This window comes from Larus michahellis, chromosome Z (assembly GCF_964199755.1).
Source record: "Larus michahellis chromosome Z, bLarMic1.1, whole genome shotgun sequence".
Taxonomy (NCBI): Eukaryota; Metazoa; Chordata; class Aves; order Charadriiformes; family Laridae; genus Larus; species Larus michahellis.
The window spans coordinates 12,519,419-12,533,362 of record NC_133930.1 but is presented as its reverse complement, the minus strand read 5'-3'; the positions used below and the strand labels follow the sequence as shown (position 1 = coordinate 12,533,362).

General features: G+C 46.5%; 1 protein-coding gene across 4 annotated transcripts in view; it reads left to right on the top strand.

The window, feature by feature from the left end:
• PDZD2 (PDZ domain containing 2) overlaps positions 1-13,944 on the top strand; it is a 214,755-nt gene that overhangs the window by 92,158 nt on the left and 108,653 nt on the right. The window lies entirely within an intron of this gene.

Sequence of the window (13,944 nt, the reverse complement as noted above, 5' to 3'; positions counted from 1 at the left end):
GTTCTTACTTCATATTTACTTTATGTTGATACAGATTCAATGCTTCTGCTCAGCCCTGCGTTTTGGCAGGGTCCTCTCTTGCAGCGGAACTGGGGGGACCTTCTAAATGAAGCTAACAAGTAAAATATGCTTTGAAATGGAGTGCAGATGGGAAACGTCTTAAGTATTGTGTTGCACAACAGTGCGCTCTCTGTGTGTGCCATTCAGCCCACAAAACTCTAGGTTTTATGAATGCATCCACAAGCTGAAGTGGACCCTGCACTGCTCAGAAATACCATGGATTAAAGTCTGGAACAGCAGCAGTTCCGATGAGAAAGGTTCATTTGTTTCTTTCCTGACAGTACTTCTAATGCCTAACACCTCTGGTCAGTGTGGTTGTTAGAAACACGTATGCGTCCTAAGTTTTTAATTCCAAAGCATTCTCAAATTGTTGAATAAGAAGAGTAGCTGGTGTTTGCTGGCTCAGGTGGATGGTGTTTTAACTTTTCTCGAGCTGTTTTGTGAGTTACGCAGCTGTCTCTTGCATCCTGAAGCATTATTGTGGATTGCCGTTTCATACCGACTGATAGTAGCACTCTTGACAGTAGAAATCGGCGTTCTCTACCCCAGTTTCTTTACCCCACATCCCACCCTTCTTCACGGTAGGGAGTGTCTCTTTGGCTCCATCTCCTGGCTCAAAAAGGGGATCCCCCTTCATGGAGGGGCTGTGGAGAGGTGGGAAGCCTCCGGGTGGTGTTGGTAAAAGGTGGGCGAGAACAGTGATGGAAGCTGCTTCTTGGACTCGAACTGTGATCTTGGGATCTGTTGCAGCAGGGCACCTGCAGCTTCCAACTGGAGTGGGAATTAGGTCCTCGCTTTTTGCATGGGAAGGGAGCATGTCTCTTGTGTTACTTCTGCTTATGTCTTGGGAAGACTTTTGACGTAGTGACTAAATATTATCGTGGTATTTAGAAAACCATAATTTAGTATTTCATTACTCGCATGGATCTGCTGGAAGGGTTAGTCATCTTGCCTGATATATCTCTGTGCGTGATCTTTTGGTGGAAATGTGTTAATGATACATCCTTTATGTCATGATTTTTCTGCATGGTCAGGAAAGTGTGTTGCCTGCAAATTATTAATCCACTTGAAATAGAAAACCTGTGGCAGTATGGAAGGACCTTGCTGTGATTTAGCGGATATATGACTATGCATGGACTTTGAGTGTGAGCAGAGGGAATCCCATTCTGCAAGCACAGTAAGATCCTTCCTTTGTGGGGGATCTCCTGCATGCCCTGTTTTTAGTGGAGAAAACTTTGTTCAAGTGCAAAAGACAGGAGAAAAAGAGCCTTAACCAGACCGGAGAACCAGGATACCTGTCCTCCCCATGACAGCCAGACTTCTGTATCTACTCACCCCCCATGACAGCCAGACTTCTGTATCTACCCACTGTGCCCCAAAGGGAAGGGAGGAGGTGGCAGGCTCTGTTCTGGCACTGACCATCAGCCGTTGAGATGCTGTTGGGAGGAGCAGAGCAGTAAGGTGTAACGCTCTGGAGCTGGCAGATATGTGAAATTGCAAAGATCTCTTTTGTTTCTCTGTAGATGTCCTGTGTATTCCAGCAAATGCTAAATAGGTCTTTATTTGTCAGTGCCATTTAATGCCTTGTTATTATTGTTTAAAGTATGGTGAGTGAAGAGGGATTGGGGTAAGAACTGATGAAGACACCATGGTGTGGTGTGGGTGTTACCTATTTATTTTTTTTTTAATTTGTGTGGCACTGTCCCTTTCTTTGAATCCTAAGGAATGGAAATGCCATGGATCTTTCCTTGCCAAGGGAGGGGTCTGGAGCTCAGTCATAGTGGATATAGCCCTCCTTATGGACACTAGGGTTTTTTTGCCCTAGTGCACAGTGTTCCCTGTTTGCATGCAGCGATGTTCCCCCTCACACATGCAGTCTGGCAGTGGGGGAGTCCCTGGGAAGAGGACAGCCTCTCGTGAGCTGTGGTGGCCCAGGGCTTCTCTCCAGTCATCCAGAACCTCTCCCTTGAGGCTGAACATCGGTGTGTCTCTGAAAGCGTGTTATGTCCACCGAGTCCACTGCAGAGGAAAAAAAAGGTGCTTCTCATCAGATTTGCTCAGTATATCTTCTGAAGTCTGCGCCTAGCTTTTTAGCATGCTTTGCGCCTGCTGCGACCACAGAGCCACCAGCACCAGCCTTCCAAGGCTGAGCTGAATTATTTTCCGACTTACGTATCACCAAGAGACGCATCAGCTACAAGAGATTCCAGCTGCAGAACGTGTGTATGCGCCGTCTTGTTCAGATGTTATTTCCTTAATAAAATTGCTCGTTTGGCGTAAAAGAGTTGTTGGCTGGTTTTGGGTGTGGGGCTTTTTCCCCCCGCCTCCCTCCTTCCAGCCCTGGGATATGACAGTCAACTTGTGTTCTCTCTGACTTGTCCTGGAAGTTAATTTAAGGTACAGTCCGCAGTCCTGGTAGAGCTGTGATTGCAGAGGACTTGAGGTAGTAGCCTGTTTGACATGTGGGGATAGAAATGGGTGGTTTTGTGGGTACTGTGTGTTCGCAAAGGACAGGAGAAAGGCAGCAGCCCTTGAAGAATCCTTCACAGGCTTTAACTGGGGAGCTGCCTACACCCAGCTTCTTGAAAATCCTGTCCGCAAGGACTCTAGTGAAATTTGGTTCATCTCGATACGCCCTGACTTCACACACAAACTCATGCACACGTGCGTTCATTTGCTGTAGGCTGAGGCACGTTTCTTCAGAGTCCTGTCGCTTTTCTTCTTCCCTGCCCTTCCTCCTTCTCCCCCTCCTCCAGACCTTGCCTCGTGGTCACTGTCGCTCCATCCAAAAGGTCTGGTTCTCAGTGAAGCCTGCGAGGTGGTGTGCAACCTGCGGAGCAGGATTCGGAACATCTGCTCTACCTGATGGACAGGAAGCATTTTGCTCATTGTAGGAATGCCGTCACTTCTGGAGTAAATGCACTCGGTGTTTTGCTAGGCTAAAGGCTTGCAAGAGCCTGAGGCTGCCGATGAGGAATAATACATTTAGTTAAAATACACAGTGGAATTCTGTTATTGTAATCCAAAACGTAGTAAGTGAGTGAGAGCTTAACCCAGGATTCAGGGCAAATGTTCTCATTTCTGCAGAGGGCTCCGTGAATCTTGAGTGATCAGTGACTGAAGTCACTTGTTACTTAAGCCAAAAGCTGGCACAGGTCCCGGTCCCTTTTCCAGAGTTGTGTAAAACTGGGGTGCATGGAAATGCCTCAGCTTTGGAACCCAGCCTTAGTCCACCTGGTGGCCCAGAGGTGTATCTCCAGGGCTTCTGGTTGTGGGAAGGTGGTTGTAGCACTCCGGGTTGTCTCAGTGTGGAGCCAGCTCAGGTCAAGTAGATCCGTATAACGTTAGGAGAAAGTGTCTCTGCTGCTCCTAGGCTGGCACGGGATGCGCTGTGGCTGTGTTTGCTTAGCCCTGTGCTGGAGTGAGCTGGCCCAGGCGTGCCGGCTTTCAGGCATGCCATACCATTGCCATGTTTTAACAGTTTGTATACAACTCTTCTCCTGAAAAAGGGTGATGGGTTAGATCCAATTTTATGCAAATCTAATGTAAATCTGGAAGGTAGGTTGAACACTGCAAGGGGAAGGCTGTTTGCGTAGCTGCCAGCATTGCTTTCTGGAGACTTGGGTTCACATTGGCGTAGTCCACTTGATTTGTCCCACAGCATCTCAAGTGCTTCCCTACAGCATGGAGAAGCTCTTGGCTCCAGGTGAATTCTGCGGGAGCTGGAGATTTGCAGTAACTTGCAGAATTTGACCTTTTGTCTCAAGAAACTGTGGCAAGTCTTCCAAGTACTACTGTGAGTATGTACGAAATAGGCAGGGAATGTATCCATAAATCCCCGCAGCTGCTGGTGCGCTGGCAGAGCAGCAGGGCAGCAGCAATGTTGCTGACACAGGAGTTGTGGAGAGGAGCAGGAATCTCACCCTCCTGAACAGGAAGGAAACACATTTTCAAGTTCTTGTCCATAGCCCGGAATGGTCAGGAATGCCTTGGTGGGGTCAGACTTCTGTGCTGCTTGTTCACAGAGGGTCTTGTAGCCCAAGGAGGGAGTAACTACACCAGGCAAAAGATCTTTGTCCTGTCTCTTTGAACACTGAACTTCCTCTTTTGGGGACAGGATGTTTTGCAAGGTGGACTGATCCAGTTACAGCTCTTGTGCTCTTCTAGGTCAAAGCTGGAAGAGCAGAGGGGAGGAGGGTACAGCAGGCAAAGTGAAAAGTTATGGAGATCCTTAAACACACTGACATGTAGGAAACAGCTTTTAAAAGAGCTGTTTAAAATATGAATGAACACGAGATGTAAATGACTTGCTAAGAGGCCAGCTTTCAGAGACGAAATAACCATTGGGGACTGCGTGGCTTATAGTGGGTATGCATCCAACTGGATGAAGTGTCTGGCTCTTTCCCAGATTCTTTAAAGTGAAAATATTTATTGAAAGTGACTTTTTGATTCTGTGGGCCTTGACCAGTGACCTAGGGATAAGCATGATTTGCTGAGCTGATACTTGTGCCTTTTTGGGTTCGGATGCAGCACGGGTTTGTTTGTTGACTGCTTCTGGTGAAGTGGTATCTCTGGTGTAAATTCTCCATTGCTTGGTTGATGATGAGCCAACTGATAAGAAGCTGGGGAAAGTTGCTTTCTTCAGCAAAGGGAAGTTATTTCTTGTAGATCTCCTGGGAGGAAAGCTGTGAAGGATGTAGAAATGCTTTCTGCATGAAGTCACCTCAGCTTTTTTGTGTTGTTCATGAAATAAGGGTGAAAAAAGTAAAATGGATTTGGTAGGAACCACCAGGCACCACCTGCCTAACAAGACCCAGCACTGGTGCAAGAGGTCTTGAAGACTTAAAACTGTGGTGCCTTGTTGAATTCCCTGCGCTGGAGTCTGAATGGCTGAGCAGGGATGAAAGAGTGAGAAAAGGCTTGTGGATGGGGCAGAGAAATGCTTCTCTAGGGAGGTGGACACATCTGCGAGAGGCAGCAAAGGAAAACCTCTGTGAAGTGCCTGCTGGAAGGGGAAGTGACCTGAGGTAGGTAGCTTGCATCTTGTAGAGAAGGCATGCGTTTGTCCATGCATTGGTGTCTTCTGACTGCTTGAGGCGTCGCTGGGCTCTTTCAAGGGAGCTCAGAAGTTACAGGGTTTCCAGGGAGAACCTCTCTTCAGGCTGCTCTCTCCAGCTGGACTTACATGAAATTATTTGTGATTTACACCAGTGTACAGGAATGTGCCTGTTCTCTCCTAGCTGTAGGCTGTGTTTTAAACTTTGGATAAAGGCAGATAGTGTCTCATGTCCAGCTGCTGCAATCCTTTTAAAGTGTTGCTCTCACTTGAAAACCGTGAAGCGCCTTCCAGTGCAGCTTCTAAAGCAGAAGTTTAGACCAGCCAAGATGGTTTCTGAAGTTATCCTCCGGGGAAGGAACTTCTAAAGAAGCCGCCACTCAGCCACGTTAATTGAGCAGCCTTCCGGAAACAGCTGTGAGGGATGCAGAAAGCTCAACTGGAATCTGGTTCATGGCTGAAAAGTTGGCTTTGCCATTAAAAGTAAAATTTAAGAGAGTCCAGCTGCCTGCAAAGTGCAGCAGCTGGCTGAGCAGCCAGGGCACTCCTGGAGGGACAGGGAGAAATACGCCTTATATTGTCTTCCATGAGCTCAGCTGCCCTTTAAAAACAAACACGAAGTTGGCCAAAGGCAGTTGTTTGTGTTGTAGGTGAATTGCAAGAGAGCACTTGGGGGACACGGGGACACATGGTGGTAGTTTTAAGAACACTTCATAGAAGTGCTTATAATTTAATGCAGATCTCAAAAGCTGTAATAAAAGAGCAGTTTCCAGTGTGGAGTCCCATTGCTTAGCAAAGCCTCCTGCCAGTGCTTAGTTAAGAGTAGGAAATCTTTGTGCTTTGTTGTTGGTGTTGCAGTGAAGACTTTCTGAATTCTACCTAACGAAGGGAATGTCTGGTGTACTAGTCCCAAAGTTGCAGTAAAATTAAAGCAACAGGTCATGGTCAAGGAATAGAGGGAAACTGAGCATTTGTGTTTCTATAAACTTCTGACTAATGACTCCTGGAAAGGTATTTGGGTATAAATACCTGAGCGAAATGGTTTTGTGTTGTGTGGGTTTCCAGGCACATTCTGCCTGATCCCACTTCTCATGCGGCACTCTTGCACCCGTCTCACGCTCGCCCTGACTGTCTGCAGAAACACTGTCTGGAAGGGTCGTGTCAAAAGCATCAGTCATGGGTTTTTATAGTGATTGACATTAATTAGCCTCTATGTTTTCCTGCTCTCCCCCGACCCCTCTTTTTAACTTCATGTTTTTCCTTTGAAACAGAGATTAATTTGGAGTGGCAAGATTGTAAAATGCCCTCGTTTGAACCTGCCTGCACTATTAATTTTATTGGGCAGTGTCGGGGAATAGAGGGGTAATTCAGCCATGATAGCGAATCGCTTGCTATCACAGTGATGGTTTCTAAAGCCTTCAGCTGTAACCATCTCATCTCTTCTGAAGCATCAACCGTCTCCTTTCCCTCAGCAGTGTTTCTCTTCAACCCCCAGTCATTTCGTAGGTGAACTGCTGAGCTCTTCACCAGCCTTCCTTCATCGTCTTCCTTGCACTTGTTTTGGGCCTAACCTCAAGTTTTCTGGGGAAAAGTCATCCCCTTTTCACTGCGTAGTGACTTGGGAAGCCTATCAGTATCCAAAGCAGCTTTTATTGTGTATCAGTAGCGTGTGTCTGGTCTCTCCGTGCACTTAAACACCATGTCCTGCTGGTGACAGCACAAGACCTCGTGGCAGGTGAAGGAAGGTCTGGGAGATCCTGGGGTAGTGGTGCGGCTCCTGCACCACTCATGGGATCATGGTGGGCTCATGGGGCTGTATATATGGTGAGGAGGTGTGTTGTCAGGACCAGCTTTGGACCTCCTGCATGGTTGGCCTTGTTTTGGGCCATCTGAGGCAACAATGCTGTAGATTTTTGGTGGATATAAGCCTCCTTTCAAGTTCCAACCTAAACCTCTTTATGGGTGGTTCATACTGCTGTATCTTTCCTTTTCCCCTCCAAAGACAGCCTTCATTTTGCCCCAGTAGCAAAGCCAACGTCTTTTTGTCTCGTGAGAGAGGTCATCCCCCTGACCTTTTCTTGCACTATTCCAGTTTCACTTAATCTTTCTTGAACCCAGTAACCTGAAATTGCACATCGTTCCAGCTGAGACCTTCCTGGTGTCTTGTGTATTTTCCGCTTCCTCACCGAGACCTCGGGCAACATCTGGCTTTTTTACACTCCTGCCATGAGCCACTAAACCACAGAAGTCTTTCTATATCACTTCCAACTGCAGAACATGTTTCTTTAATCCCAAAGTGCACAACTGTGCTTGGCTTTATTGTAAGCTGTACCTCCTGTCGGCTGTTTTAGTCCTCAAATGTTCTGAGTAAACTGCTGCCCATCCTCCGAGCTCACAGACTTTCCCAGCTATCTGTCGTCTGCAGATCTCATTCGCGCTCCCCTACTTTCCCTACCAAGGGAATTAGCGGAATTGCTAGATAAGACCGTCCCAAAGCAGATCGTTTAGGAAATCTGTTTATCGTTTGTCGTTCTCACCAGAATTTCAACATCTGCACAAGCTGCTCTTCTGGCTTTCGGGAGGTGGGGCTTGGGTTGGCTCTAAAGAAGTCAGTCCTAAATAGTAAACAGGATGGATGGGCGAGCTGGGCTGGTGGGTGATCCACAGGGTGCAGGGTGTCGGCAACAACCATACATGTGTCAGAGCCGTGATGTTAAGTATTTCCTCTTGGAGGGTGAAAAATGGCTTTGTATTCTGGTCTGTTATTATCAACACTTAACAGTTCCTGGAGAAGATTTTGTTCCTCTAAAAAAAAAAAAAAAAAAAAGAAAACCCATGGAAAAATTATAGATACATGAAACTGGTGATTTGAACGTAAAGTGAGGATGGCGTTTTTAATTTATACTTGTATTAGCTGTAGGAATGACTGGAGCTGAAAATTATCAATTCTGTCAGCTCTAAGCATTGAAGGCATTACTGAAATAGTATTTTCACTGTCTCGCTTAACTGAGTGTGTTATTTGGCAGAAATGGTCTTGAAAACCTTCATCTGTGTCCTCCTCTATGGCTAGTGCCAAAAGACCGGAACAGATCATCTCAGCGGGCCTCGTCCAAGCTCAGTTCCAGTTGGGATAGCAGTACCGTGGTCTTCCAGAGCTTTGAGCAGGCAGCACACCCCTTTCTAAAAACAGCGAATACACCAAGTGGGTCATTTTTTTTCTAAAAAAAAAAAAAAAAAAGCTACATTTTGAAGCACAGATCATATATGCCTAAAATGGCCAATAATCTGAATTATTAATAGAGAACACGACAGATCTAGGGCATTAGCTTTATATGTTTCACGAACACACACATGTATCAGAGAGAGAAGGCTGTACTCGCATGATGGTCACTAAGGGCAGCATTTGAGGGAGGTGAGGTATTTCAAATCCACTCTTAACGGCTGTATTTCCTGTGTTCAGTAGCTTTAAAGCACCTGGAGAACCCCAGCAGGTAACATGAGCAAACAAGCCATTCCTGATGGCTCGGTGGGGGATTAGAAACTCGGTGGCATCTGTGAGATGCTCAGCCGAGGCAGTGCGAGTCCGGATTACGCTGGTTTGAAAATAAACAGCATTTGCTGTCCAGCCACAAAAATCCACATGTGACAATTTGCTCTCTGTGGGCCTACTTGAAGAGGCAATTTAGAGTTTTGTTCTTGTATTAATATGTGGAGAAGCAGTCTGTATTCAACTGATCTTTTTCTGTTAAAGAATCATCTAAAGGTAGGATTTTTTTTTTTAATTTTATTTTTTAATGCCTGGCATCTGCTCCCTGCTGCTGATCTGCACATCTTTGCTCATTGGAATGCCAACATTCACAGAATCTCTGGTAAAGTCATGGAAAAGCCATATTATTGGGTCATTACTATTTAATCATTTGTCTATCAGTCTCTCAGTGTATGGTTTTCTTTCTTTTTTTTTTTATCTTAATGGCTCTTGGATCTGTAGAGGCTGATCCATTTGAGTTGCACGGTAGAGGGTTTTTATCACTTAGTTAAAAAAATTTTCTGCCTGAAGCGCTATTACTTTCCACACAGGTTTGGAAGCCCCAGTTCTCAACAAGGGTTATTTAAGGGAACGCCTGTACTTTGGGTGGCCAGCGTTAAGAGGCTTTGAGCCTCAATTCTGCTGAACCGTGAATCTTGTGCAAAAAATCCTTCCCAAGCAGCCAGCCAATTTTTATCCTGCCACCTGGATGCAGCTGGGGTGTACATGGCGATGGGAAGGGGCAAGGCTGGGTGGAGATGATTGCACTAGCCCGTGTGGGACCTCTGGCGTGGTCCTCGTTTTTGTTTCTGGTGCTTTCTCCTATCCACTGGAGCAGATTTTCAAGACCTGGCTACCACAGCTGTGGCCGTGCGTGGGTTGCGTCGCTGCATACCAGCCCGGGAATGTTGAGCGGAGTTGTAATGGATTCTTGTTTTGACCCCGTGATTTAAAACAAACCCTCTAACATGTGGTTGTGGCTCGCGTGTTGTCACTTTACAGCACTTGCAGTTTCAAAACAGACGGCTGAAATCGCAGTGGTTTCCCAGAGCGCTCTTTCTCGCTGCCCAGAGTCTTCCTCCTCCCCCGGCACGGCTCCCTTCCCCGCTGCCTCCAGCCCTGCAGGGACCCAGACGGTCCCTCCACCACGGAGCCGCTGCCCAAGGATCAAATATTCCGAGCGTTTTCATCGCTGCAAGCCATTTTCCCGTGTCGTGTATCCTGTGCCGGTGTGAGGTGAGCAGCCCCCCCGCAGCGCCCGGGGAAGAGGCAGCAAAGCTGAAGATGAGCAGCGGAAACATTGAATTTGTCTTAATCGTGCCAAGATTTATAGTGTTTGCTGTCTTGTGTCTTAGCCTTGTTTAAAGTACACACTTAGGCACGGCTTGTTGATATAAAGCATGCCAAGTCTCCGTCGCTGAATTTACGGGTGAGACACGGGGGCCAAAGTCCTGTCTTAGCTCCCGCATAGGATTTTCCTTTAATAAGGATGGTGGAGCAATGGCTTATCGGGATTTTGGGGCCAGATCCTCTCCTAGAATAAATAAAGCTAAGCTCATTTACAGCAATTGAGCATTAATCTCTATAAGACTTCTCTGAAGATACATCGCAGTGAATGTAACGAGGAAGAGAGCTCATTATTTTCCAAGAGAAGTGACAGATGAGAGTGCATTTCCACTGCACAATTACCATCGCTCTTTCTTTTTAATCACATCACTGGAAATGTCTAGTGGCCACTGCAATGTGAATGTATTTGTGAATGGAGCTGGATGTATTCAAAACAGTGTGAGCCGGGCAATTTTCCTTTCTTACAGTAAATCTTGCCAAATACCTAATTTTCAAAGATTGGACTCTTGAAGTGCAGAGCTGAGGGTTTGATTGGCTGGAGGACATTCACGTCTCAGTAATGAAACACTGATGTATAAAATGGTAATTGATCCCGGGAGCACGGTGAGCACCGAGCCAGATCGCATTATGTGCAGATTCCAGCGCGGCAATGGAAGCTGTGCAAATGTTGGCACAGGGGGTTAAATGTGAGATTAACTAACCATGCTCTGCAGAGCTGTCACTGAAATGAAATACATCGTGTCCTAAATTTTTGGGGTGATTTGTTAGAGAAATGGTTTGCCGTGCAGGTCTAACCTCTACGCATTTGTTCCGCAGATGCGGCTAGAGGTGGTGGCTTCCTTAGGAAGGACTGCTGTGATTTACCAATAAGTCCAAGCCCTGACCAGTCCCAAAAAGTCACTTCAGAAGTTAATGCTATTTTTGATGCACCTGTAGATGTTATGTTAGTTGTGCAGATCCTTCTAAGCATACTATTTTCTGTGGAAAACTTATTTTTCTGTGTCAGAAAGGCTGCTGCAGCACTTCAGCTCCAAAATAATGATAATAATAATAATAAAAATAATCCCCACCCTGCTGCTGTTTTTAGACATTTGCCTTTGGCCTGTATGTCTCATCTCTCCACAAAGCCCTAACAAAACTGGTTCTGTGTGGGCCGTTAAGCAAGCCAGACATAGCAGCTGTGACGGTGGCTTTTGCGCCCACAGGTACACCGCGGGGCCGTGCCGGAGCTCTGCTGTGCTTTCTGATCTACCTTGAGCCGTGGCAACTCTCTGTCCTCATGGGTTGCTGTAATTGCAAGTTCGGGGCTTTCCATGTTTGTTGGCTTGTGTGGAGACTATCCAGGGTCCCTTCTGCTGCACGGAGAGTGGGAGGGTCCCTTGGAACCCTTGAAAAGACTCTTTGCTTTCTTTTTTTTTTTTGGGGGGGGGGAGGGTGGGCTGCATCTATGGGGTTTATACAGAGGCATCTAAACTCTGCATGTCTCAATCCTAACGCAGAGGCTGTAGGAGAGATGGGACCTCACCATACCTCTGCCACATTCCCCGTCCGGTATGTGTGTGATAGGTGGTGCCTACAAAACAGTTCTTCAGCTCTTCCAAGGCAGGAAAAATCACCAATGTGGGAGGGACAGGCATCCTCCATGGGAAACTTGGAGAAGTTGAAGCTAGGGTAGTAGCCAGTCCCTGGTGCAGGAGGAATCAACACGCCCGGGGCAATTAACTAATTATCTTATCTTTGCTCCACTGATTCTCTGGCCGCTCTGGAGAAAACGAAAGATAGCAAAACTCTCTTTGCCTGTGGAGTGTTTAATGGAAGTGATCTCCTTGTAATGTTAATTTTGGTAAGTGTGCAGGTAAATTGGTCAGTGTTTGGAGGGGTGAAGTCGTTCAATTCCGATTTGGAGTCAGTCCTGGTCTCCTGTGTCCGCTCCCCACCATCCGGGGTCACGTTACTGCCAGTTGGGTGGTAAAAATTCCTGATGGATGAAGCGACAGACCATTTTCCAAGCTGCTGGGTAGTCTCCGAGATGGGCTGCAGGATCTTCTCTTCATTTCTTTCCACAATTGCCTATTGTGTCCGAAAACAATTGCTCAGTTCTTCATCTTAACCATGGCAGGACTGTAAATTAGGCTACTTCTTTCTTTTCTTTCTTCCTTTTTTTTTTTTTCCTTTTTTTTTCTTTTTTTTTTTTCTGCATCGCTGAATCTTAAATCTGGTGGAAGCTGGCTCATCTGCAGGGTTGAGATCCTGCACTTGCACCTGCGTTGGGCTTGGGAAACGCGGTGATGGGGGTTAGCGTACCCCTGGGGGGGTCGGGTGGTGGGGCAGTGAAGGCGTGATGGGGTGGCATAAACTTCCTTGTCCCCTCCCTCAGGATCCAACAGACTCCAGCGGCGTGGGACGACAGCGAGGACACCGAGCCTTTGTGCACTTCAGCTTGCGCCTGCTAGGGTTTGCATGGGCTTGCCGACGTTTTGTGAAATTATCGGGTGGTGCTGCTGCGGAGGGTGTAGACAGGTGAGGGGTCCAGCATGTACCAACACCCACAGATAGAGCACCCTGGGCTGCAGGCAGTAACAGTTAGGTGCTGTTGCAGAGTTCCACGGTGGTCTGAGTGATGCTTATATCGTTTTAGTCTCACCTCGCAGGGAAACGGGGCTTTTTAAAACAACGCTGCGAGTAACCGCCAGCGTCCTGCGAAAAGCTGTTTAGTAACTGATATTCGTGAGCACAGTTGGAGGCACCATTGTTACCAAAAGCGCAGGAGATCCTCAGGTAATCACTGTGCCTTCGGCGAGCCCTGGAAGCCGCCATGCGGAGCAGGCGCGGAGGCAGAGTAAAACCCCGCTTCCCAAGGCAGGTGGGGAGGCCGAGGGGGGGCTGGCAGAGCTCTCCCGGCTTTCCCAGCCACCGGAGTCACAAGAGGATGGTTAAAAAAAAAAATGTTAAAAAAAGTGCAAATGGCAAGGAGTATTTGTTTTGGTTCGATTCTTAATCCCCCTGTGTTTTTCATTGCAGCTGTTGACTGTAGTTTTTCCTTCCTTGGTTTGGACAAGAGTTACCCAAATGAGTGTCTCGCTGGCTCTCTCTTTCCCATTCTGCTGTGCTACATCCCACTGTTGGCGTTATGAACATCCTAGGATGAAGTTTAAATCCAAATAAACAGAGTTGTCATGGCAATTAACAGAAAATTGGGGAAGCGCTTTTGTTGTCCTCATATCACGCCTTGTATGATGCCATGCTTATAGAAACTTCAACTATGAGTGGGATAATGTAATATTTTTTAGAAGAAATAATGAAATCTGAGTTTGGTGGATAACCACCTAGTGGTGATGGAGTAAAATTGTTGCACCTCATACTTAGAGACTTTTGGTATGTTGCAGCCTCTGAGAGCTCTGGGTGCACCATGCAGGGCAGGGCAGGCTCTAAGGTTCCTTGTACGTTGTTTTTGGGGGATTTGGAGGTTTTTTTGTTTGGTTGGTTTTTTTTTTTGCGTGTTTTGTATTTTTTTTTCCCCTCCAGACTGTGATTTGTGGTGAGTCGCTTCTAGTCTCTCTGATTGACGCTCAGAGAGTTGCTGTTTTCTTCTCCTGACAGCACTGTGGCCATCACCAGCTGACAGATGCTCGTGAAGTTAGGTCAGTGGTGCTCCACTGCCAGATGATTGTAGTTAAAAAAATATTTATAACTGGATAGAGCTTTTTTTTTTTTTTTTTTCTTCTTTGGGTATTGATTGATTGACTTTTAGCTGAAGCCAGTACATTTTTTGAACAGATGAAAAACAGATTTTTTGTGAAAATTCTTCTTGTGTCTGTTTGCTTTAAGAATGCTTTTAATACTTGGCTCAAAGGAATTTAATCTTTTTTTTTTCTTCAGAAGACGATCATTTTATAGCATGTTGTACATTGAAGTTAATACAGGTATTCGGAGTGTATGAAAGGTTTGTTGTATA